Raw genomic sequence first — 27365 nt, 5'->3', positions numbered from 1 at the left:
GGCGCACAGGCCCACCGCACTGCCCGGCCCAGAGGGGGGCATCAGGATGGACCGCAGAAGCCCCCCCCCCCGCCAGGAGGAGGCGTGCGTAGGCCTGCCACACTGCCTGGCCTGGAGGGAGGCATCAGGATGAGGGTGGTCTCCCCAGCTGAGGCACGCGCAGGCCTGTGGGGCCTTGGTGGAAAGCTCTCAGCACTCCTGTGCTGGGGTCTGAAGGTGAGGAGAGGAAAGGAGAGCAGTTGGGCAGTTAGGGGGATCAGACCAGAAGGGGAGAGCAAATAGGCAGTCAGGGGGATCAGGCCATGAGGGGACAGCAGTTAGGCACTTAGGGGGGTCGGGCCAGGAAGGGGAGAGCAGTTAGGGCCATCAGGCTGGCAGGGGAGCAGTTAGGGGCATCATGTAGGCAGGCAGATAAGCGCTTAGGACCCAGTGGTTCTGGATTGCAAGAGGGATCCCAGATTGGAGAGGGTGCAGGCTGGGCTACGGGACAACCACCCCACCCCCGTGCATGAATTTTGTGCACCATGCCTCTAGTATATAGGTAAAGGATTGTTTTAAAAAATATATTTCTTTATTGATTTTAGAGAAGAAGGGAGGGGGAGAGATAAAAACATCAATGATAAGAGAGAATCATTGATTGGCTACCTCCTGCACGCCCCCTAGTGGGGATTGAGCCCACAACCTAGGCATGTGCCCTTGGCTAGAATCAAACCTGGGATCCCCCAGTCCATCCACTGTGCTAAACCAGCTAGGGCTAAATGACTTTTGTTGTTGTTGAGACCATTCCCCACTTTGCCTTTCTCCACCAAGTATATATGTGATTTAAATCTACCATCTTGCTATCTGTTTTCTGTTTGTCTAAATTGGCCTTTTCCTGCCTTCCTTTAAGTTTATTTTTTTTAGAATGATTCCATTTTATCTTCATGATTGTCTTATTTATACTTCTTTAAACTATTTTTAGTGATTGCTTTTTTTTTTTTAATATATTTTATTGATTTTTTACAGAGAGGAAAGGAGAGAGATAGAGAGTTAGAAACATCGATCAGCTGCCTCCTGCACATCTCCTACTGGGGATATGCCCGCAACCCAGGTACATGCCCTTGACCGGAATCGAACCTGGGACCTTTCAGTCCTCAGGCCGACGCTCTACCCACTGAGCCAAACCGGTTTTGGCAGTGATTGCTTTTTTTAAAAAAGTTAGTGTTTGCTTGAGTTTGTAATATTTGTCTTTAGCTTAGAATAGTGTACATTATAATAATATAACCTTTTCAGATAGTGTTTAAGCCATTTACCCCAGCTCCACTCACTCTTTCCATTTTGTTCTATTTATGTCATACATTTATTTCGAAATATGTTACAAATTCTAAAATGTAGTGCTAATATTTCACTAAGACACTCATCTTTACAAGTGATTCCAAACAAAAATATATTCCTTTAGATTTAACCTAATTTTCTTATTTTTGGCATTCTTCATTTCTTTGTGTAGATTAAATTTTCTGTTTGGGAATACAGTTCTTCTAACTGAATACTTTTTGGACATTTTTTTATAGTGCACGTCCTTTAGTAATGAATTTCCTCACTTATCATTTGTTGACAAATATTTTTGCTTTTATTTTTGAAAAGTATTTTTGCTGGGTATAGAATTCAGGTGTCAGATCTTCCTTAAACTATCAGCAAACCCTGCACATATGTGCCTTTGTAGTGGGAGTGGGCTTCCTTTCTCTCCATGCTCTAGCTCTTTTCTCAGCAGCAGCTTAACTTTATATTTGCCATAGGACTGCAATTCAATGTTGGTTGGCTTAGTTTTTGTTCTGGCAATGTCCATTTCTTGCTTCTTTAGCTTAATCAAGATGATCATCTTTTATGCTTTCATCTAGAAAGATGAGTTATTTCTCTCTCTTTGATTTATAGGCAATAAGTACTACAAGTGATGGCCTGCTAGTCTATGCATATAATGTACAGTTTATTTAGCTTACTAATTTTAAGAGCAGTATTTTCCAATCTTTTAAATTTCTGTATCCAATTAAATAAGTATGAAAAATGTCAGCTGAAATTTTCTCTTTGTAAGTTTTCTATTTTGTTTTTTATGAGATACTTGATTTTGTTTCATGTTAATTAGAATTGTAACTCTTCTAAACAAATATTTGTGTGACAATTATTGAGAAACATTTCAAATGCAATATTTTCCAAATAAAATCCAGGTACAAAAATATTGAATGGAGCTATTCTCTCATGTACTTAAGGCTCTGACCAAATAAAAATATTATTTCAGATACACTCACTGAGTCTGCAAATTATATATTAGTAAATACTCATTGGTAAATATTCAACCAGTTGAATATGGTAACATAACTGAAACTACACACTGAATTTTTTCTTCCTTCCTCCCTTTCTCCTTTCTTCTCCCTCTATTTCTTTTTCACTCTTCTCTCTTTTTCTCCAACAAACAAGTAATTAAATGGTATTGCTATTTTCAAGGATCATCATTATCTATCTATCTATCAATCAATGTACAGTCAACCCTTGAACAACATATGTTTGAACTGAGCAGGTCCACTTGTATGTGGAGATTTTATATCTACACTAATAAAAGAGAAACATGCAAATTAACCATCACTCTGCCACTCCGCTACACCCACAAGCCACACCCACCAGCCAATCAGGAATGAGTATGCAAATTATCCCAACTAGATGGCAGTGGCCACAGAGCTGGAGCAAGCGGGAGGCTTGGGTTGCCCCTGGCAATGGAGGAAGCCAAGCTTCCCACCTGCTCTGGCTGGCCCTGGGCTCTGCTCAAGGCTACAAAGTTTCAATTATAGAAGATAAATAAATTCCAGATACCTGCTTCTAGCTGGACATGGCCTCTGCTCAAGGAGGTGCTAAAAAAAGAAAAAAAAGAGAGGCTGGGAGCTTGGGTCATTGGGGGGCATGGCCAGCCTGAAAATGGCCCTCAGCCCTCACCAAGGCTGGCCAGGCACCCCAGCAGGAACCCCCACCCTGAAGGGAGTGTGACCAGCCTGAAAACAGCCCTCAGCCCCTCACCCAGGCTGGCCACACCCCCATGGGGTGAGGTTCCCCGCTGGGAGACTTGGGCAGCCTGCAAACAGCCATCAGCCCCTCACTCAGGCTAGCCAGGCACCCCAGCAGGACCGCCATCCTGATCTGGGACACACTTCAGGACAAACCAGCCAGCCCCCACCTGTGCACCAGGCCTCTATCTATACTAATAAAAGGGTAATATGCTAATTAGACTGGGAGACCTTCCAGGAGACCTTCTGGACATTCTTCTGGACAAAGCCATGGTGGTGGGGTCGAGGTAGAGGCGGTAGAGGCCAAGAAGGGAGGGCAGTTGTGGGTGATCAGGCCAGGATGGGATGGCAGTTGTGGGTGATCAGGCTGATGGGGGGGCAGGGTCGTTGGGGGTAAAAAAACCAGCAGGCGGGCCAGTTGGGGATGAGCAGGCCATCAGTGGGGGTCAGTTGGAGGTGATCAGGAAAGCAGGGAGGGCAATTTGGAGTGAACAGGCCAGCAGGGGGGCAGTTGGGGGCGAGCAGGCCAGTGGGGAGGGTAGGTGGGGGCCAGCAGGCCAGCAGGGGGGGCAGTTAGGGGCAAGCAGGCTGGTAGGGGGGGCAGTTGGGGGTGAGCACACTGGCACGGGGGGCAGTTGGGGGTGATCAGGCTGGTGGGGGGCATTTGGGGGCAAGGAGGCCGGCAGTGGTGGGCAGTTGGAGGCAAGCAGGCCAGAAGGCAGAGTGGTTAGGGGCAATCAGGCAGGCAGGTGAGTGGTTAGGAGCCAGCAGTCCAGGATTGTGAGAGGGATGTCCGACTGCCGGTTTAGGCCCAATCCCTGTAAACCGGCAGTAGGACATCCTTCGAAGGGTCCGAGATTGGAGAGAGTGCAGGCCAGGCTGAGGGATACCCTCTACCCCCATGCATGAATTTCATGCACTGAGCCACTAGTCTATATATATAAAAGCCTAAGTGACTGGTCGAGAAGTTGCTATGATGCTCACTGACCACCAGGGGGCAGACACTCAACGCAGGAGCTGCCCCCTGGTAGTCAGTGTGCTCCCACAGCAGGAGCACCACTCAGCTGAGCTACAGGTGCCAGACGCTGGGCTCATGGCTGGTGAGTGCAGCTGTAGTGGCAAGAGCCTCTCTCATGTACACTCCCCCTGCACGCCCCTCCCCCACCCAGACTGGGATCAGGATCGGGACCAGCATCTGGACTGCCTGGGTGCAAGCCCGTGGCCACTTCTTGATCATAAGCATGCCGATATCACCCTAGGATGGGTGTGTGGAGACCACAGCAGAGTGGCAACAAGCCTACCGAGAGGAGGCGGTGACAGGCACAGTGGATGAGCGGGAGTAGCATGGCGCTGGCCCAGGTTCGGCTCCTCCCTAACTGCCTGCTGCTTCATGCACTACTATATCCCTCGGGGGATGTTGGACTGCAGGTTTGGGCCTGATCCCTGCAGGCCACTCCCAGGGACCTCACCAGTGCACAAATCTGTGCACCGGACCTCTAGTATATATATAAAAGCCTAAGCGACCATTTGACCGTTCAGCCATTTGACCAGTAGCTATGATGCACACTGACCACCAGGGGGCAGATGCTCCAACTGGTAGGTTACCTTGCTGATGGGGTCTGGCTGAACAGGACTGGGCAAGATGGGCCGGACACATCCTGGAGCCCTCCCACCGTCCCTCCCCGGCCCCATTCATGCACTGGTGAGGTCCCTCAGCCTGGCCTGCACCCTCTCACAATCCAGGAACCCTTGGGGGATGTCGGAGAGCCACAAGCCAGGCTGAGGGACCCCACCAGTGCACGAATCAATGCACTGGGCCTCTAGTTTTTCTTTTTTTTTTTTTTTTAAATTTTATTTTTTATTGCTTAAAGTATTACAAAGGGTATTACATATGTGTCCATTTTATCCCCCCACCCTAGACAGTCCCCCAGCCTCCCCTATCCCCCAGTGTCTTATGTCCATTGGTTATGCTTATATGCATGCATACAAGTCCTTTAGTTGATCTCTTACCCCCCTACCTCCTGCCCCCCAACCCTCCCCAGCCTTCCCACTGCAGTTTGACAATCTGTTTGAGGCAGCTCTGCCTCTGTATCTATTATTGTTCAAAAGTTTATAATGGTCTCTATTATCCATGAATGAGTGAGATCATGTGGTATTTTTCCTTCATTGACTGGCTTATTTCACTTAGCATAATGCTCTCCAGTTCCATCCATGACGTTGCAAATGCTCCTTTTTAGAGCAGCATAGTATTCCATCGTGTAGATGTACCACAGTTTTCTAATCCATTCATCTACTGATGGACACTTAGGGCCTCTAGTTTTTCAAAAAATAGAGTAAATATGTTTTCTCTTCCTTATGATTTTTCTTAATAACATTTGCTTTTCTTTAGCATACTTTATTGTAAGAATACAGTATATAATACATATAATATACAAAATATGTGTTATAAACTATTTATATTATCACTTAGGCTTCTAGTACTTAATAGGCTATAAGTAATTAAGTTTTTGGAGAGTCAAAAGTTATTCACAGATTTTTCGACTGTGTGGGGTGTCTGTACCCCTAAACCTGGTGTTAAAGGGTCAACTATATATTACTCTTCTGCTGATTACTTATGTATTTTTTTGTTAATACTTATAATTAATTCTAACTCAGAGAGTAAATGGACACATTGCTGAGATGAATTATTTTTTTATTTAACACTAGAAGCCTGTTGCATGAAGATTCGTGCAACAGGCCTTCCTTCCCCTGGCTGTTGGCACTGGTTTTCCTCCAGGACTCAGGCCTTTTGTCTGGCTGCAGGGAAGAAGCCAAGCCTCTTCAGTCTTCACTCGGGCTGGAGCCTTCAGTCTTCGCTCCACACCTGGTTATGCAAATTAACCACCATCTTTGTTGGGTTAATTTACATACATAGTCGCTCTGATTGGGTAGGTGTAGTGGAGTGACACCAATTTGCATGTTTCTCTTTTATTAATGTAGATATTATTAACATTGCCACATTTAGTTATAGACCTTAGCCTCTTTGAGCTTTAAGTAAATCTGGTCCTAGTCAGTTTGTCTCTGTGATTAGAGCATTGACCTGTAGAATGAAGGGTTGTGGGTTTGATTCCAGTCAAGGGCAGTAACTCTATTGTAGGCTTGATCCCCACACCGGTCAGGATATGTGTGGGAGGCAACCAATTGATGTTTCTCTCCCACACTGGTTTCTCTCTCTCTCTCCCCCTTCCTTGCACTCTTTCTAAATATCAATGGGAAACATATCCTTGGGCGAGGATTAACTAAAATAAATAAATAAGTAAATCTAAAAAGAGTCAAGGAGAAAACTATTTAGACAAAATTGAATATTGATGATAATTCAGCTAATGATTAATCAAAAGGCAAATAAAATTTACATGTTTACTAGCAAAACTTTTTTATCCTTTTTCTTCAGATTATGATTTAGATCCTGTTTCTTTTCTTTTCTTTTTTTTCTCTTAATTTAGCTTTTGGCATAAATTTTATTGATTGATTTAATAGTCATTCATAACCACTTTGTGGGCAGAATCAAGAATCTCTTCTCTGATTCACCTGACTTATTTTACCTGTGCTGATGTCTTTGACAGCAATCACAGATAATCCATGTCTTGAAATACTCCCCTCTTTTGACTTTTATTGCCTTATAACTTCTCATTTTTCTTCTATGTTTGCTATTGTCTGCTATCTTTGCTGTATTTTCTTCCTTTTTCTTATTAACTTGGATCTCTCCCAAAGGACAGGTTTCCCCCCCCCCCCCCATCCTCTTTTTGCACTCCAGTATTTTCACAGCTCAAATACTTCTATATTTTCAGTCATCCCAAGTTGGACTTCTAACCCTGACTGCTCCCCTGGGATTTTAGTTCCATGACTGTTTTTTTTTAAAATATTAAGTTGTCAAACCATTACTAAAATACACCCAAAAAAGATCTCATTATTTTTCTCTTATAGATGTGCTCCCCATACAAAAATTCCATTTTTTAAAATTTTATATGCAAGTGATAATTTTTCCCTTTTACTTTATAGGCTTATATTTTAGAATATCTTCAAATCTACTTGATGAGCAATTCTAAAAGGCAATTAACAATAAATTTCTGTTTATTCTTTTGCTAATACTTGGTCTTTCAGTCATACATTTTTCACTCTGCTACATTGCTAATCCAGTTTTTCTTCAGATCGACTTGGTTTATTGTAATGTCTTACCTGATTGCTCAATATCAATTTTCTTCATTCTCTAATAACATGCTGCCAGATCATGCATAGCTTCCAAAACATCTCCTTCCTCCTATCTTTCCCCCTTTCAATTCCTTCCTCTTTCTATCAACTATTAAAATCTACATTCCTACAAAAGAATTTGAGGAGGTTTACAAAGGGAATATGAATACCTCATGGCAATAAAATTTTATAAGGTGGAGAGAAGGACAAGTAAAGCTTGTAGAAATGCAATGAAACTAAGATTGTGGATAGAGACCAAAATCCACGCCAGATTTGGGAAGATAATGCAAAGAGGAAAATATTTACATTAAATAATTTATCATGTCCACCTGGAACAACAAAACCACTGACCAGAGGCACTAAGAGCTGAAGGGGAGGAAAAGTTTTCCTCAACACTCTCAGGGTCGCTGACTGGGTTTGAAAATTAAACAAAACACAGATTAACAAAAAGAAAGGATATAGATTTATTTAATATACGTCTTACATGACACAGGAGCCTTCAGGAGGAAATAAAGACATAATGAAACAGACACGAGTTCTTCATGCTAGATTTATGAAGATTGCACAGTCATGGAGGAATATATAAGAGGTTAAGGAACATGAGGCAATTGTTGTAAATGGGAAAACTTAGCAAGAACTGTTCATGCAGATTCTTCTTGGTGTCCTTTTGTCTTCAGAGACAAGGATGCTTCCTTCCTCTGGCTATAGGGAGGGGACCTTCCCTGAGGTGTTTCAGGGAAGAAGAGTGAGTAGGGAGGAGATTAGAGTGACTCTCTTGTTTCTGCTTAAAATATTCAATATGCCCCATATTTTGGGACAATGTATCCTGAGCCCCATCAGAGCTGATATACGTTTTCCTCTAAGAAGTCATGTAATGAGAGCCAACCTAGTATGGCAGAGTGAACTATATCACCATCAACATTTTATAACAATAATACCAAGTTTTACAGGAAAAAGTATTTAATTCTTGCCCTGTAGGATCAGTAGGAAATTTTATCCCTTCCATTTAAAACCCTATCAAATTACCTAATTGTATCTGCCAAAATTTATCTTTTTACTACTTATTAAGCAAATATGTTGAGCAATTGTCTTAAATTAGTATTAGCCATCATGAATGTTACTATTTGTTCTTCTGTTCATCCAAATTATTCTGTTTTTCCTGCTTTTCTTTCCCTCATTTGAATTCAACAATACATAGATTTTTGTCTCAAAAATTGACATTGCTCTTGTGCTGTTTTGTATATCTACTTGGTTCTGCTCTGGTGAGACATTCAATACAATGTAGTAGATCTTAGCAAGGTTCTCATAATATAGTAGGTGTTAAGGCTCAAGAAACTTTGCATCTTCTTGACTTCGACTTTTATTCAAAATGTCTTACCTAGCTAGTACTCTTTTCTTCCCAGGAATTGTTTTCTTATTTACATTTTTTTAACGAAAATTACCATCAGATTTATGACTGACAATATCAAAATCAAAATTAAATGAAATATAATCGCTCTCATGCTTTTGAGAATCGTAGGCCCATGTATGACCAGAGACTCCCAACCCCACAGCTCTTAGTTATGGCTTTTGCTCTTAGTTCCAACTTCATCGACGTGGTAGACGCAGCCTCTGCAGCGCATCCAGCCATATCATCTGCTTATGGGAAAGGCGTCATTGGGGCCTTTGACTTCCACCAGCTTGAGCGGAAGTCGCAGCCAGGTGCCGACACCGCCCCACCTTCCCCGTCAGGATTCCCCCCCCCCCCCCCCCCCCACCCCAAGGCAGAAAACGAGGTCCTGGGCTTGCTTCAGAGAAGCTAAGCGCTCCCAGCTGACAGTGGACGCTGAAGGCTTGCTCCGTGGGGCAGTGTGGATCAGCCTGGCCTGGCCTTGGTGGCGGGCCGCCTGCTTGCGAAGAAGCTGTCTGTGCACAAGCCCAGCGGGAAAGCCTGGTCTGGAATCCCCCGCATGAAGATGACGTCCCACGGGAGGAGGCCAAACAGTGCTCTAAAGGTGGGCCCTTCCCTGTGAACTCCTTGGTCCAAGGCGCCGGGTCTGTAATGGTCCCGCACCAGCGCCTGCACGGAGCACAGGACTGTGGCGCGGGTGGTGGGCCCCGGGCCTGCATCACAAACATGGACGTGCCCATCTCGAGCTGCAGGCACAGCCGGCTGGCCGTGATGGCCGCGGGCTTCACATCCTGCTCGGTGACTTCGGGCAGCTGCTGGAGGAGGTGCCTGTACCTCCGGCAGCTCGGGGACGCCCTCAGGAGCACGGCTCTCTGGTACAGCGAAAGGCGATGCCCCGTCCTCACCTGGTCCGCCAGCTCTTCTGTGAGGCACTGGATTGCCGGGCTCCAGGCGTTTTAAGTGCTGGTGGAGGTTGAGAGCCAGCCCGTCCCACCATCGGCCTCTGCTGTCGGGACAATAGACTTTCTGGGACAAAAGGTCCTCAAGGTCCCTGACTGCTTCCTCATACCTGTGGAGTCGCTGCAAGATTTCCACGGCCCGAGACAGGATCCTGGTATAAATCCACCGGACGGTGAAGCACCGCGGAAACAGAGGCAAGTCCTCGTGGTTCCTCAGGGAAGGGTGAGTCTGTGATGGTCCAGCACCAGCTCTTCCAGCTCCTTTAGCTCTTTCGGATCCCTCCTGGCATGTTGAGAACGCTCCTGAGATTCCTCCAGCTCCCAGCAGCCATTGTCACTGCAGCAGCAATGCCACTCAGCAGGTGGGCGGAGGCTGCATACCTGCTGAGGTCGTCTCTGTCCTGGAAAACCGGGTTTTCCCCGACTGACTGTGTCCTGGCTGACCCTGCCCCCCGCAGGCGGCTTCCTACTCTTGGGGAATCAGTCAGGGAGAAGAGCAGCGGGGCCCCAGGAAACACCGCCCGGGGACCTGTACACACTCTCAGTGATGGGCCCGCCAAGTCCTTGGCTCTTTTTAAGATCACTGTCTCAATGCCGGGCGGGTTCTTGCCCCAAATACAGACGGAAGGCTGTCTGGCCAGTTTGAGCAAGGCAGGCCTCGACCAGCTGCTGCTTCTGCCCCCTGGGGTTCCCCAAGCCGAAGGTCTTTGCCAGGGTTCTTAGGTCAGGAGCAGAAAGTAGTTCAAGCACTTCAGGGAGTTCTTGCAATTCGAATTCTGTCTGCAGGAAGCCAGCTTTGCTCCAATTGTCCAACCACAGCCATTAAGTCCGGGGCGATCTCTTCATATTCCAATTTATGCCTCTTAATCCAGCTGAATTTACATTGGAAAAGTCTGACGTATAACTTCTGACCACTCTCTGATAACTGATGACAATTCCCTTCTGCTCATCGAAGAGCATCCTGTCGTCTTCATTCTCAAAGACGGCGCCCAGCACCACCAGGAAACTCCGAAGGTATAAGGGTGACTGAGCGGCGCTGGCATTGTTTCACCAGAACATCACAGCTAAGAACCTCGCAAGCAATTTCATTCTTTAAGCTATTGTCACCTTCTAGAGGAAATGTTTGGATGTTACTCCACTCAGAAGCGTCATGCGTAGAAATTTGAGATTGTGCCTCCCAATGTGACAACAGGCATTTGGATTTCTTCACCAATACCTGCCTCACATGCTTCGACACCTTCACTATCCACTTGTTTGATACTCTCCTGTTTTGCAAGACTGCCTTCTGGAGTAGATGGTACTTTATTCCCAGGAGCTATTTCCGGGGATAATGCAGGAGCTTTGTCTGGGAAGGCAGGGGTCAGGGTGGACCTCCCACAGTCCTGGGGAGACTTTTGGTTCCCAGCTACCATTAGCCTAGTGCCTTCGACAGTATTTTGCTCCGTAAGAGAATCACGGGTCAATATGTTTTCCTTTTGGGAACTGTTCTCCAAGCCTGATCCTTGTCCTCCATCTCTGCACAGTTCTCAACCATCCTGACCACTGTGGCTGAGGCACTCGGTGAAGTATGATGATCCAAAGTTCTTCTCTATGGATCTTCTCACCTTTATGTATCTTTTGGATAATTGAGATGACAGGCTTCCCAAAGAAATGACTTTGACATTCCGAGATATCAGCTCATCATCTTGGTTTTGGCATACCAGGTCATCAGTACCTTTAAAGTAGGGACTGATCTGCTTTTTTAAGTCTGTTTTAGCTGAAATGCTTTGGTCAGGGGTTAGGTTTGTCTTGGATGGTGACCACCTCTCTGGTGTTACATCTTCCAAGGCAGTATCGGTTACTTCTACAGGGGACACATTGGCATTTGTGAAGCCGCAGTGCCTGGGGCCGCTGGAGTGATGTCATCGTGGTTAGCACACATGTCATCGAGGTGCCGGTTTAAGTCATAGACTACACACCCGGCAGGCAAGTTTAGCGTCTGGCACATTGTTGGAAAACAAAACAATGGACTTCGATGCATTTTTTTTTAGTTCTGCTGCTTGACAAACTTCTATGGGGTCTTTTCCTCTAGGGCGATTTCCCTTCTGGCATCATGAGTGTTGGAAAAGCTGGGTGTCTCAGGTAATAAAACAAAGAATATCCCTGAGGAAAGACAGCGATGGTTTGCTTTTACTTCCCTTGCTGGGGTCCAACCCCAGCAGGCCCAGTGGTTCCCAAAGGTGTAAACGGAGTCGGCGAAGAAGGAAGGACACGGAGACAGTGTTCAGTTGATCAGCAGCCTAGCCAGGATCTCTAGCCACAATCTCCAGCCAAGTTCTGGTTAGGATCTCCAGCCAGGTTCTGTGTCCATGTTCTCTTGCTAGGTTCTCCAGCCAGGTTCTCCAGCCAGGTTCTGTAGCCATATTCCCTTGCTAGGTTCTCCAGCCAGGTTCTGTCCAGGTTCTCCAGCCAGGTTCAGTCGCCAGGTTCTAGTCAGGTTCTCTTGCCATGTTCTATCCAGGTTCTGTAGCCAGGTTCTGTCTCTAGGTTCTTCAGCCAGGTTCTCTCGCTAGGTTCTGTCTCTAGGTTCTGTTGCCAGTTTCTGTCCAGGATCTTTTGCCATGTTCTCTCCAGCGAAGTTCTTCTGTCTCTAGGTTCTGTGTAGGTTCTGTCTTCTAAGTTCTGTGTCTAGGTTCTGTGTCTAGGTTCTGTGTTCTAAGTTCTGTCTCTCTTGGTTCTGTCTTCTTACATCTGTATTTATACCAGTTGATTCCAATCCTATCAATCTCTATTACAAAGGTTAGGGCATTTCTTATCTCCATTCCAGGGAGTAAAGATTATGTAGCTTAAGCATGATTGTTCATAGTTAAAGTGATTAATTACCTGCCTGGCACTTAGTTAAGAGGTTTTATTCCCTCCCTAACTTCAGGGGAAAATCCCTACCTGGGGAAACAACCTTGCTCAGAGACCTTGGTTAAAACACATAGTGCCAAGAAGGTGAGCAAACATTTTAAGAACAGTATGCCATATATGCCAGGTCCTTTGAAACAGCAAGGATGGACCGGCTCCTGGCATTCCCTGACTTGACATAAGAAAAAGTGGGCTTCTATTGGACTTCATATTACTCATTTACTCAATTTCCGCTTCCTGCAAAATAAAGCAGGTGCAGATTTAAACAGTGGTAAAGTGAGCTCTGTAGCATGCATATCAGCAGCATCTCACGGCAAGAAAAATCTTGGGTTTGGGACATGAGGCCCAGGCTCCCCATGCAACCTCAGTGTGCCCCCAGCCCTAAGTGATGGCCTTGGACCTGGCTCGAATGACGTCTCAGACCTTGCTTTAAGCCCTAGAATTATCAGTTTTTAAAAAGGGACAATGTGACCACACCAGATCTTTTTAAAAGACCATTGCATCAGTAACTGTTTCCAGGGGAGAGGATGGCCCCAGTCACTCCTGCCTGCACAGGGCAGCAGCTGCCGCCACTGAACCTGGGGCACGGGGTAAGCCCAGCCCTTCCCCAGGGACTGCATCCATACAGCTGGGTGCACACCTGGATCTCCATCATCAAGCCAGGCCTCCGGCCCTTCCACCTGCCTGACTCCCTCCCTCCCTCTCCCCAGTCCCAGTCACCTGGCAACGCCCACTCCCCTCCCTCTCAGCCCTGCCGCCTTATTTACATTTTTTAAAAGGGGTGACACTGTTTAAGAAAAAATTTACAGGTTTCAGGTGCACAATTCTACAACACCTCATGTGTACAATGTATTTTGTGTTCACAACCCAAAGTCAAGTCTTTGTCCATCACCATTTATCCCCGCATACCCTTCTCAACTGCCCACCCCTGCAATCACCACACTGTTGTCTGTGTCAATGAGTTTGTTCCCTTTCTTTTTTCTTTTCTTTTTTTTGCTCAATAATCCCCCACCCCAGACCCCTCCACCCTGACATCTGTCAACCTGCTCTCTATTATGAGTCTGTCTCTGTTTTGCTTGTTAGTTCATTTTGTTCATTAGATTCCACATATGAGTGAAATCATATGGTACTTGTCTTTGACTGGCTTATTTCACTTAGCATAATGCTCTCCAGTCCATTCCTTGCAATCTCTCTACCACAGACAAGCACACACACACACACACACACACACACACACACACACACACCAACACATATATCTGTTCTATTACCTCTTATCTATGTTTTCTACTACCCAGGACATACACCATAAAGAATGCCTACTAGGCGTAGGGACATATGCTGTTTTTTGTTGTGTTTTTTTTTTCTGGTGAGGATTATGATGAAAATTAAAAGCAAAATTATTCAGTAGTTTCTATGTTACTCATAAGTTTTTGAATGATGTTGATTTCAGAAAACCAGTGTTGACTTTGTTAAGAGTCTGGCATTCAGTTAGCAATGTTTTATTCACAATCTGTTGGTGCCTCAGAGCTCCTTTTGTCTGCATTTTTAACTACTGTAATCTTCTGAATGCTGGGTGAGCTTGAAAGAAGTGCACTGGCTGTAGTAACCATATTAACAGATGAGCCGAAGAACACAAATCTAGTGATCAATCAGGACAAAACGTTTCATACATGATTTAGGAGATGTGATGAAGGGAGGGAAGGAAATTCTTTAAAAAATTAATACATGAGCCAAGAATGTTGAAGGTATTTGTTTCAGAAAACAAACTCGATGGCTTGCCTCCCACTCCTTTTTTAATTTGAAGACCTCAGGAACAGAGAGTTGAGTTTATTGTACTCCTCCTTGCACAGAATGCTATTACCATCAGTGCCTTCAATTTAAATATATGCTTTCTAGAAAAATCATTGTGTAGTAGATTATTTGGGGGGTGTAGGATTTTAATGTAGGTAACTCTATCGTTTGAAAAAAATAATTTATTATCTTTCAATTATTTTGATTAAATTTTTTATTGTTCTTGAGAGGCACTCCAGTATATGGGTGGCTGGAAGTGTTGATAGTGAGCTTTTTTGTGTTATTCCTCATTTTAAAAGGATAGTGTCCACTGTTTCTCCACTTATACTGGTGTGTGTGTGTGTGTGTGTGTGTGTGTGTGTGTGTGTGAGCTTGACATGGAAACAGATTATATTCAGTTTATTCAGATAGATGATTATATAATTTCCCCCCACCTATCCTATTAAACTGGTGAAAGATATTTAAGGAATTTCTAATAATGAACTACGCATACATTCTTGGGGTAAGCTCAACTTGGTCATGTTTATTATCTTAAGTATTCATTGTTGGATTCAGTTTGATAATAACTTTTATGGGTTGTCTCTCTCTTTTGTTTTTAAACCAATATTACCTGTTAACCACTTTTACCTGATATCACCATAACAAACAACTCTCTGTTCAGAACTTTATGTTCTAACTGCCTTCCCCATCCAAGCCTCCTACTTCGCCTCAGGGGTTAAAGCAGCCTCTTATAAGCCCCATTTTAAGAGTCTAAAGCAGCGGTTCTCAACCTGTGGGTTGCGACCCTTTTGGCTGTCGAACGACCCTTTCACATATCAGATATTTACATTACAATTCATAACAGTAGCAACATTACAGTTATGAAGTAGCAATGAAAATAATTTTATGGTTGGGTCACAACATGAGGAACTGTATTTAAAGGGCCAGAAGGTTGAGAACCACTGGTCTAAAGATTTATTAAAACATACTCCATTATCATAGCTCTGGTCATATAGTCCATTATCATTAGGAGTGGAACTAAAACAGAAATCCTCAGCTGTTTCTAAATTTGTAGTCTAGGCAAGAGACCTGTGGTTAGAGTGGCCAAAAACCAGAGCAGAAACTCAACCATATCTCAGCGATGAAGGATAAGTGGAATACATGTGCTAAGGTATCAGGGATGAGTAGAATGACAAGACTCTGGTGAATATGTTTATATGAGAGCAAAGAGTTTGATTCTGTCCTTGAGAAATCAAGATCTATTGTCTGGGTAACTCATATTCTGGTACCACATTGGCTGAGTTGGTTAGAGGCAATTTTACTTTATGCCTCCATTGTTGAGATGATAACAAAAATAACTAACATTATTGAACACATATTAAGTTTCAGACATTTAGTACTAAAATTTGTGGGTTTTTTTGTATTTACTTATTTAATTACATTCTATATATCCTCAATCATGTAAGTCATATGACCAAGCACATAGTAAAGTGAAATCATAAGCACTGAGTATTACCTGATAATATTGGGTTTGGAAAGGAAGTCTTGAAATGCAAGTTTATCCTTGTCAGAATCCAAATAACTTTTTTTCTCATTCACTCTAAGTACTAAATTGGGCAGTAGAACTTTTTGATGACTAAACATTCATGTCCTTAATATGTTTACTTTAACACAATATTAAATCAGTTCTGAAAAGGTGCAGGTGTGTTTGGGTAGCTTTTCTCTCTTAAGTAGTGAATTTGTAACATTAGCAAAAATGTTTTTGCACCTGGATTTGGACAGCAATAACAAACTTTCTCCACCTAAGAATAAATTTGTACTCCTTTAAATTTTTTTTCTGTGACTTTAAAATATTCTAATTCTAAATAGTTTTGGAAAAGCCAACAGCAATAAATAAATAAATGCAATTTATTTACATAGGTGCAACAAAACATTCCATTTTAATAGTTGTTGCTCTTTGTAACAAATTAATAATCTTAAAACAAAAGGAGCTAGAGTAAAAGCAATGATTTGTTTGTGAATCTGAGGCTTTTATGGATAGGTTTAAAATGATTCTACTGTTTCCAATCCTTTTCCTCTTTTTCCCTCCCAATATTAACTAATAGTTCTTATTTTTTTCCTTTGTGAACATGAATCTTGTTCTTGACATAGACTCTGTTCTTTTAGTTTGGAAAATTCTTCTGCCTGATCATTTTGTGGTTGGCGCCCTTTTTGTCATTCAGACCTCAGTGCATAAGTCAACCCTCAATAGAGGTATCCCTAGACTGGCAGTCAAAACCAGCCCCCAGTCACTGGCCATAACATTGCTCTATTTTATTTTCCCCTGAGGTCTTATTTTTGTTTGTATTGATTGATGGATGGATATATGCAGTCTTTCTCCTCAGTTCCATGTCAGCTTCATATGAGCAGGTATCCCTTTTCTCTTGCTCACCACTGTCTCATCAGAGTCAATCATAGTGCCTGATAAATAGTAGGTTCTCAACTACTAGTTCAATATATGGTTTTTTAATTCAGGATTTGAGAGTCCTGGATGTATTGTGGACAAGGTAGTAGTAAAATAATTTGTCATTCAGTTTGCAGTACTAATGTTTATCCAGCGTTGACAGTGAATCCTAGGTATGGAACCCAGGGCCTCTCACCTGAGCACTGTGATTTGACTCACACAATTTGAACCTGCATTATTTTTTTAAAAAAATCACATCACCAAAATCTATGCCTACATGTATCTTTTAAAAACTTCTATGTGTAATTATATGCTTAGGCATTTAAATCGAGCAGGTATTTTTAAAAAATGTATGTTTAATGTGTATTATTATAAAGTGGACTCTAGATCAAAACTGCAAAACTCATTTAAAATGTACTAGGGACTCACCATTTCCACAAATTCATTGATAAATTCTTCTTTAAATTGAACCTTCCCATTTTTTATTATTTGTTTACACAATACTGCTCTAAAGTCTGTCAGATTATGTCATTCTTACATAAGAAGAAAATAAATTTCTACATACATATGAAGAAAACATGTTTTCAAAATACCATCAAGATATAAAGGTTGCTGGTTATTTTGTGGATTGTGTGATTTTTGATATTGTTTTCACAGCTTTTCTATTTTAGTTTTATAGAAGGTAGAAAAATGTTCTGAAGCTGTGTGCTTCTAAATTTGGCCCTTACTCACAGGGAGGGATTATTTGAAGCACCTGAAATCTAATATGAGCCTTGGAGAAAGGTACCACAAGATGATAGTATATATGATTACAAAGCAAAGAGGATTAGAAAAAGCAATATATTTTTGGAAAAAAGGGCAAGCACACCACTTGGAATGTTTTATCAAGAGAGGGATACAGAAGTGAAAAGTAATCCTTCTGCTTTATTTGGCATTATTGCTGTGTTCGATTTTGGTCTTTTCGTTTGGCAATGAATATATGGAGACTCTGGAGAAGGTCCAGCGAAGATCAGCAAAAGTGATGTAAGGAATGGGGACCAGCTCCTAAGAGAGGGCTCAGTGGGATCAGAACTGTTTAACTTGGAGAAGTAAAGACCAAGGGGTGATTTAACTGTCTTCAAGTATTTGAAAGGTTATTATATGAAAGATGCAGAACAGATGTTCTTTACTTCCACAGGAGACCAAATAAAAGGAAATACTTTTAAATTGTAGCAAGAGAAACAGTTCAGTTGGTCATAAAGATGGACACAACTATAAAGTAGGGATTGGATATTGAAACAGGTAACCAAGGAATATGGGGAAGTTATATCCTTAGAGATCTTTAACACCATCTGCCTTGAGTGGGTTGTCGGTCCACCTCTGTGCAGGGACCTTCCCTATAGCTCTTGAAACTCTTCTAACTCTGAGGTTCTATGCATGTTGTTTCCACTCTTTTGGAGTTGCCTAGAAGATAGTCAGGAGTGTTTATACAAGGATGGAAGTTAGGATTCAGCAGAGGCAGAGATCAAAGAGCTACCTGGTGTTCCCCTGAGTATCTCTGGTCTCCTAACTCCATAAGAATTAGTGACATGTGGTCTTTCTCTTCTGAGCTTTCTGAATCTATAATGATAGTTCAGGAAATTATCCTAGCTACTGTTATATGGTTAGGCATGGAACTAAATTATCTCAATCACAGGAAGGTGAAGGGTTTCTATTTTCAAGGTAAAGAAACCGAGACTTTAGTTATTAGCGTAAGTTCCTTCAGTGAGTTAGTGACAAAGGCAGAACTCAAACCTCGACCTTCTTGGCTCTTTTTTTTCTATTGTAAGGAGAAGATTCATACATTTAGAAGTGATTTCCATTGACACTGGCAGATTTTGTTAATGTTAGGAATTAGAATGAGCTCCAAAAAATAATAATCTACACTAGGAAAACAAGGAAATATGTGTTACATGAATAAGGACCAGGTTTAGGGTAAATTTAGTGATGTTTTGGAGTATGTGTCATAATTAAATTGCTTCCCTCTGCCAGAGCAGCACAGGATAATTATTTCCTTTGGCCATTTGATCCATAATTAGGACAATTGAGTGGTGGCTTCATGAATCATAAAAGCTTTACAATTCAAATAAGTTTTTGAGTTTGAGCATCTCCAGTGGTCGGCAAACTCATTAGTCAACAGAGCCAAATATCAACAGTACAACGATTGAAATTTCTTTTGAGAGCCAAATTTTTTAAACTTAAACTATATAGGTAGGTACATTGTTATTAACTTAATTAGGGTACTCCAAAGGCTTAGGAAGAGCCACACTCAAGGGGCCAAAGAGCCGCATGTGACTCGTGAGCCGCAGTTTCCCCGACCACTGATCTAGACTAATGAAAGGCCTGAGTGACATGGGATATTGAAAACTTCTACCATTAAGGTAATCATAAAATGATAATATAATATAACTATAGGAAATTTGCATAGTAACATATGAATAATTTGGTGCTTAATTCACTGATTCTTAACTGTTCTCAATCATCACTTCATTTAATGTTATCACTGCTTAAAGTTTGTTTAGAATTAACTTAATCTGAATCTTTGTCTTTCTAATCAAAAATAATTCTGGGAATATCCAGTTAGATAAATGGGATATTAAAATATTTTAAAATTAAAATTAGCAATTAACATGCTACAGCATTTATCTGGTTTTTAGGATCACGGTACCTTTCTTACTTGTTTATTCAAAGAAAAAGTTTTTAAGAATCTGGGTTACACACTATGCACTTTTATTTTGTTAGGGTAGTAGAAGTGTGACTTCTTTCACCATTTTTTTTTGTTGTTGTTAGTGTTTTGTTGCTGTGAAGTCATCTGATTCTTGGGAAGCTTATCAAGCAAAGATGTGTTGAACCTTTGAGTGTTATTTTCTCTTTGCCCAGTTTCTCTTTAGCATTCCATAATTTAGACTTTTTTTTACTTCACAGTAAAGAGTAAGAGAGAACAACTATATATTGAATTAATAAGAATTCACTATCAGTGCCCCCAGAGGGCATTGTTTATGGTGTATTCTGTGCAGTGGTTTGCTTTCTGTATGACAATATGACAGGTATTAAAATAAGTGCTCTGCAGGTATTATCTAATCTTCATAATCATCCTCTGAGTTTTAAGGGCTGTATTAGACCCCTTATACGGAATAAGAAACTTAGTCACAGAGAGGTTAAGCAACTCACCCAGCTAGGAAATGGAAGAGTTAGCATCCACACCCAGGCAAACTAGTGCCAATGCCTTAAGTCTCATACTGAGCTGCCTCTCTATTTGAGACCACTTGCCTATGCAGAATCTCCTAATGGTCATTTCAATTGTCCCAAGCTTTCCTGCACCTTATTTCTGATTAATAGACTGAATCAACATACAGTTCTTACTATTTGCTTATTAAGCACTAATCATAACACCTTTACAATTCAAACAAATATATATGTTTGTTATAAGCTACTACTAAGTGAATGTATTTTGCATGACAGGTGTTGGGATAAAAGTTAAGTGTGAAAAATCCCTTTGTTAAGGAACTTACAATACAGAGAGGAGAGTAACCCATAAATTCAAATAAATGTATTGCATAAAGCAGAATGTGCCAACTGGTACAAGAGAAGTATAAACAACATATTCCAGAAGCACAGAGGAGAGAGAGATTCATTTTGATACGGCAAGTATGGTGCGATGGACCTTGCTTATGGAGCGAGAGCTAAAGGATTTGTATTAAATAGGATAACTATGAGATGTGTGGGCACAGACAGTGTACAGTTTGAGAAATAGGGACTTATTTCCCAGCAGCTTTTGCCCATGGAGATTCTGAGGATTACAGTAACATGTAGCTATATAGCTCAGTTATATGGTGGATTGTGAACATCAAGAAACAGCGCCTTGATACATACACTTATCCACCATCTGTTTATTCACTCTTTTATCAAATACCTAGTTAAAGTCATCTCAGTTGATTGGGATGGTGATTAGACAATGGATATGCATTTCCCAACCTCAAGATTTAAAACGGAGTATTAAAGTGTTTAAGAGTCAAAAGTATATATATGCCTAATATGCAAATTGTCCCCTTGGGAGTTCGACCAGGAGACCGGGAGTTCGCTCGCTCGCTATGATGTGTGCTGATCACCAGGGGGCAGCATGGACCGAAGGAAGGCCCTGGCCGGCAGCTGGCAGCTGTGGAAGGGAGGCCCTGGCCAGCAGCTGGAAGGCCCTGAACGGTCCTGATCACCAGCCAGGCCTAGGGACCCTACCTGTGCAAGAATTTCATGCACTGGGCCTCTAGTAGTGTTAATATTTTTGTGTTAAAGAAAACACTGTTCATATTTAGTACTGTTTTTGATTAAATTGAATAAATTCCAGCCTTTGGAATAATAGCTTATAACTTCAAATGGAAGTATAATTGAGTGATTGGTTTCAACTTGTGATTAAAAATGTTTAATTAAAAATTAAATTTATTGGGGGTAACATTGATTAATAGCATCATATAATTTTCAGGTATACATTATAATATGATGTTGGTGTACTTTATTGTATACTCACTTCACGAAGTCTGGTTTCCTCCAGTCACCCTTTATTTGGCCTCTTTACCCATTTATCTCTTCCCCATCACACTTCCCCTCTGGTAACCACCGTTCTGTTGTCTGTATCTATGATTTTTCTCTTTATTAATTTTTTCTCTTTTTGTTTTATAGTCCACATGAGTGAAATCATACAGTTTTTGTCCTTTTCCTTCTGACTTATTTCACTTAGCATAATACTCTCAAGATCCATCCATGTTGTTGCAAATGGCCGTATTTTATATTTTTATGGTTGAGTAGTTTTCCAATGTGTGTGTGTGTGTGTGTGTGAGTGTGTGTGTTGAGTGTGAGATCACACATCTTTATCCAATCATCTGCCGTGGACTTAGATTGTTTCTTTGTCTTGGCTATTGCAAATAATGCTCCAATGAATATATCCTTACAAATAAGTGTTTTCATATTTTTTAGGTAAATATTCAGAAACTGCTGGGTCATATGATAGTTCTAGTCTTAATTTTTTGAGGAAACTCTGTATCTTTTTCCATAGTGGCTGCACTAATTTGCATTCACACCAATGGCGGATGAGGACTCTCTTTTCTCCACATGCTATCCAATACTTCTTGTTTTTTGTCTTATTGATAATTAGAGGCCCAGTGCATGAAAGTTATGCATGGGAAGGGTTCCTAGGCCTGGCTAGCGATCAGGGCCAATCAGAGCCTTCTGGCTGCCAACTGGAGCCTTCCTTCCCCAGCTGCCAGCCACCAGCTGGGGCCTTCCTTCATTCCACGCTGCCCCCTGTTGTTCAGCACATGTCATAGCAAGCGAGAGAACTCCCGGTCTCCTGGTTGAACTCCCGAGGGGACACTTTGCATATTAGGCTTTTATATATATATATATATATACTAGTGGCCCAGTGCACAAAATTTGTGCACGGGGGAGGGTGTCCCTCAGCTCGGCTTGCACCCTCTCCAATCTGGGACCCCTCGGAGGATGTCCGACTGCCGGTTTAGGCCCAGTTGGAAATCCCTTTTGCAATCTGGGACCGCTGGCTCCTAACCGCTCAGCCTGCTTGATTTCCCCTAACAACTCTGCCTGCCAACCTGCTCACCCCCAACTGCCCCCCCAACCAGCCTTCTCACTCCCAACTGCCCCCCTTGCCAGGCTGATCACCCCCAACTGCCCCCCACTGCTGGCCTGCTCACCCCAACTGCCCACCCTGTGGGCCTGCTCACCCCCAATTGCCCTCCCCTCCTGGCCTGATCACCCCTAACTGCCTCTGCCTTGGCCCCTCCACCATGGCTTTGTCTGGAAGGACTTCTGGAAGGTCTCCTGGTCTAATTAGCATATTACCCTTTTATTAGCATAGATTAGTATAGATATAGCCATTCTAATAGGTGCGAGCTGACATCTCACTGTGGTTTCGACAACTTGTGATTTTTCAAAGTTTTTTTCTTCTTCCCTTCAGCAGAATCTACTTACAAATGGAATCTCATGTGCAGTTCCACAGGATAAAACAGTTGCAGGAGTAATGCTGTGGCTAAAGTATTGTCAAGGTCATGGAACCCTCCCTGCCCCATCCTCTGAAGGGTATATAATATATCCTAATAGGTTTCATTTTCTATTTCTAGCCCCCTGCACCCCCAACATCCACATGGAACTACTCTTGGGGTAGCTTAAAAGAATTTCTTAACATAGTTATTTTAGTTCTATGTATTCTTCATTTTGGTGTTTATGTTTTATGTGAATAGTTTCATATATGTTTTTGGTAAGGACCATAAAGAGTGACACTTGGTTTACCATTTTGACCCTATGATTTTGACTACTGGCTGGAACACCGATGTAATGAAGCAATAATTCTATGGAATGAATTTGGATAAAATTCATAACATTATAAAGATATGGGTTATGTCTTTATAAAAATATTCACCTAACAAAAGGGTAGTGATTGTACCATAAATATTTTCTAACTTAAGTCCAGGTAAAATGAAAATTTAACTCTATCATTACTACTACTTGGTATTATAGTTGTGGCTGTGACAACATATATAATGAAAATTTGGCAATTTTTCTAGATTAGCTAAAGTATGGTTCCAGCCTGAAATATGACTTAAGAGACTGAGAAGTTGCTACTAATTTTCTGTTCTTGAGTTTTCCCCCAACCAAATCTATACTGCAAAGGAGGCTAAATAAAAAAATACTCTTGTAAAAATTTATAAAATACATAAAAAAATTACTGCCATCTGTATAATGGATTACTAATTTGTATAACATTAATCCTATCTCAACATATTCAATCTGAATGAAGTAAATTTTTGAATTTTGTTTTTCTCATGTCATATCCTATCCTATGTATCCTATCCATCCTATCCTATCCTATCCTATCCTATCCTATCCTATCCTATCCTATTCTGCTGTATCCTATCCTATCCTACATATCCTATCATATTGTATGTTATATTAATGATTTATTTTTTTACAGGCGTTTTTGGATTGCAGCCAAATTGAGAGAAATTTGACTGTAATGCACATATGCACAGCTCCCGAATGTTAACATTCCTTACTAGAGTGGTACAGTTGTCACAATTGATAATCCTACATTGACACATCATAATCACCCCAAATTCATAGTTTTCATTATGGTTCACTCTGGATGTTGTACATTCAATGGATTTGGACAAATGTATAATGACATGTATCCTTTATTACAGTATCATACAGAGTATTTTCACTTCCCTAAAAAACCTCTGTGCTCTGCATATTTATCCATCCCTCAACCCTTGGCAACCATTCATGTTTTTACTGTCTCCATAGTTTTGCCTTTTCCAGAATGTCATATTGTTGTAATTATACAACAGTATGCAGCCTTTTCAGATTGGTTTCTTTCTCTTATAATTTGCATTTATGTTTTTTCCATGTTTTCTCATGGCTCAAAAGTTCGTTTTTTGTGTTTTTTTTTTTTGTTTGTTTGTTTGTTTTGAGTGCTGAATGATATTCCATTGTCATGATGTACCACAGTTTGTTTATTTATTCATTTATCTAATGGCATCTCAGTTGCTCCTAAGTTTTGTCAATTATGATTAAAGCAAACAATTATGATTAAAACATCACTGTGCATGTTTTTGTGTGGACCTAAGTTTTTACCTCTTTTGGGTAAATGCCGAGGAGTGTAATTGTTGGATCATATGGTTAGGGTATGCTAATTTTTGTAACAAACTGCCAAACTGTCTTGCAAAGTGTCTGTACCTTTTTGCATTTCTACCAACAATGAATGAGGGTTCCTATTGATCCACATCCTCTCCAGCATTTGGTATTGTCAGTGTTCTGGGTTTTCTATATTCTAATAGGTGTATCGTGGTATCCTATCATTTTTGTAACTTGCATTTTCCTTATGATATACGATGTGGAGCATTATTTCAGATGCCATCTGTTTATTTTCTTTGGAGAAGTATCTGTTAAGATATTTGGATCATTTTTTTTTAAATACCAGGTTGTTTGTTTTCCTGTTATTTAATTTGAAGAGTTCTCTGTATGTTTTGGAAAATAGTTCTTTATCAGATGTGCTTTTTGCAAATGTTTTCTTCACGTCTGTGGCTTCTTCTCATTCTCTCTCTATTGGCTTTTTGAAAAACATTCTTTTCTCCAAAGGTTGCTGAAAGCAAGTACAAATTGTTGCTAGTATAAAGGCTAGAAAACCAGCTGATACCCACATTTTAGGAAACCTGACACCCCAGAGTTATTTTAAAAAAATTATATCAGAAACAGCTTAATTATGAGGTATCTTTATGACGCTCCATTTGACTTTGCCATTTAAAATTTTGGTTGTGTAAGAAAGCCCACTGCATGGGAGAACATATTTGCCAATGTTATCACTGATAAGGGTTTAACCTCCAACATTTACAGGGAACTCATACAACTTAACAAAATAAAGATAAACAACCCAATCCAAAAATGGGCAACGGACCTAAATAGATACTTTTCGAAAGAAGACAGAAGGAAGGCCAAGAGACATATGAAAACATGCTCAAAATCACTAATCATCCAAGAGATGCAAATCCAAATGACAATGCGGTGCCATCTCACACCTGTCAGATTGGCTATAATCAACAAATCAACAAACTACAAGTGCTGGCGAGGATGTGGAGAAAAAGGAACCCTCATGCACTGCTGGTGGGAATACAGACTGCTACAACCACTGTGGAGAACAGTATGGAGTTTCCTCAAAAAACTGAAAATGGAACTCCCATTTGACCCAGTGATCCCACTTCTAGGAATATATCCCAAGAAACTAGAAATGCCAATTAGAAAGGATATATGCACTCCTATGTTCATAGCAGCACAATTCACCATAGCTAAGATTTAGAAACAGCCTAAGTGCCCATCAGCAGATGAGTAGATTAAAAACCTGTGGTACATCTACACAATGGAATACTATGCTGTGGTAAAAAAAAGAAAGAGTTCTTACCATTTGCAACATCATGGATGGAAATGGAGAGCATTATGCTAAGCGAAATAAGCTAGTCAGAGAAAGATAAATATCACATGATCTGACTCATTTATGTAATATAATGAACATAAACGGATGAACAAAAACAGATCCAGAGACAGAGAAACATCAATCAGACCGTCAAACCTTAGAGGGAAGGTAGGGGAGGGTGGGGGTAAGGGGGAGAGATCAACCAAAGGTTGTGTATGCATATATATAAGCCTAACCAATGGAAACAGACAACAGGGGGGGTGAGGGCATGAGTGGGGGATTGTTATGGGAGGGTAAGGATACATATGTAATACCTTAATCAATAATTTAAAAAAATTTGGTTGTTTACATATGTCAAGACTCTGTGTTTTGATTATAATTTACTCTATATATATATATATATTTCATTTTTACTTATTTTGTTAGGTTTTGATAAAGTATGTACTATCTTTTCCTTGAAGATTTATAATTTAGGACATGTAGTTGAAAACATGTTAAAAGTAGGCATAGATATTACAGAATCTCACTATAGGTATAAGTGGCAGGATTATTCATTTAAATGACATTTTAAATCTACACATTTTTGCCCATCTATATATATAAAAGCCTAAGTGACCAAACAACCTAACGACCGGTTGACCGGTCACTATGATGCACACTGACCACCAGGGGGCAGATGGTCAATACAGGAGCTGTTCCCTGGTGGTTAGTGCACTCCCACAGTGGGAGCGCTGCTCAGCTGACTGACCCGTACTGGCGGCTCACCAGTCTGGCGGGAGCCACTCCCTCCCTCAGTAGTCCTGCAGGTCCAATCTCTGGAGAGCTGGCCAGGCACCAATTGGCCCGTGCCTCTGGCCTCCTGAAAGTTGGCCTCAGGCACCGGGGCCACTTCCCCTCCCTAGGCACTCCACAAGGAAGAAATGATATAAAAGTGGCCACCAGGTGGCTCCCCACAACTGGCGCAAACGTCAGTGGGATGGATCCAGATCCTGGGCCGGCATGGGCATCCCAGCACCCCCACCCACTCCAGGATGGGCACCAGATGGAGGGCTCATGGCTGGCGAGCACCGCTGCGGTGGCGTGAGCCTCTCCCGATCAGGACTGACTGGGCGTGAGCCCATGGCAATGCACAGCGGGGCCAGGGTGAGTGGGAGCAGTAGGCGGCGTTGGACTGCCAGTTGCAGCCCAATCCCTGCAGGCTATGCCAAGGGACCCCATCCATGCACAAATTTGTGCATCACGCCTCTAGTCGGAAATAAAATAAAGCAATTTTCTCTATGACATTTCAAGATCTTTCCATAAAGTTTATCCTACCAATTACTGATTTGAGTAAAATGAAGACAATTCTCAAAAGATGCTATTATAATGAGCAAACCAGATAATATGTCAAGATATTTTATAAATTGCATCATCGTGTTGTAATTATTGACTTAAAGATTAATTTATAATGATTTCCCATGTGTAGAAGTTACAGCCTGGGGGTTTGGTAGAGGCTCAAAACATTGACCTTTGGGAAAGGAAAGCACGGGGGCAGGACTTCTATCACCAGCAGCTTACCAACAGGAAAGTAGCCCCAAACTGGGAACTGAGATGAAGGGTAAATGCTCTGATGTCATAGTGATGGACTTTCCTCCAGGTGGCAGTGTGTGTGTGTGTGTGTGTG

At 41.7% G+C, this 27365-nt stretch overlaps 1 protein-coding gene and 1 pseudogene across 2 annotated transcripts in view; one reads left to right on the top strand and one right to left on the bottom strand.

Moving 5' to 3' along the window:
- CFAP299 (cilia and flagella associated protein 299) overlaps window positions 1-27365 on the top strand; it is a 561069-nt gene that overhangs the window by 29127 nt on the left and 504577 nt on the right. The gene's annotated exons all lie outside the window — the stretch shown is intronic.
- On the bottom strand, window positions 8844-11699 carry LOC308529793 (fanconi-associated nuclease 1-like; annotated as a pseudogene). Its single transcript has one exon. The product of its transcript is annotated as a fanconi-associated nuclease 1-like (transcript).

The sequence above is a fragment of the Myotis nattereri genome (assembly GCF_964212035.1).
Source record: "Myotis nattereri genome assembly, chromosome: 1".
Classification (NCBI taxonomy): Eukaryota; Metazoa; Chordata; class Mammalia; order Chiroptera; family Vespertilionidae; genus Myotis; species Myotis nattereri.
This window is presented reverse-complemented; position numbering and strand designations above follow the sequence as displayed.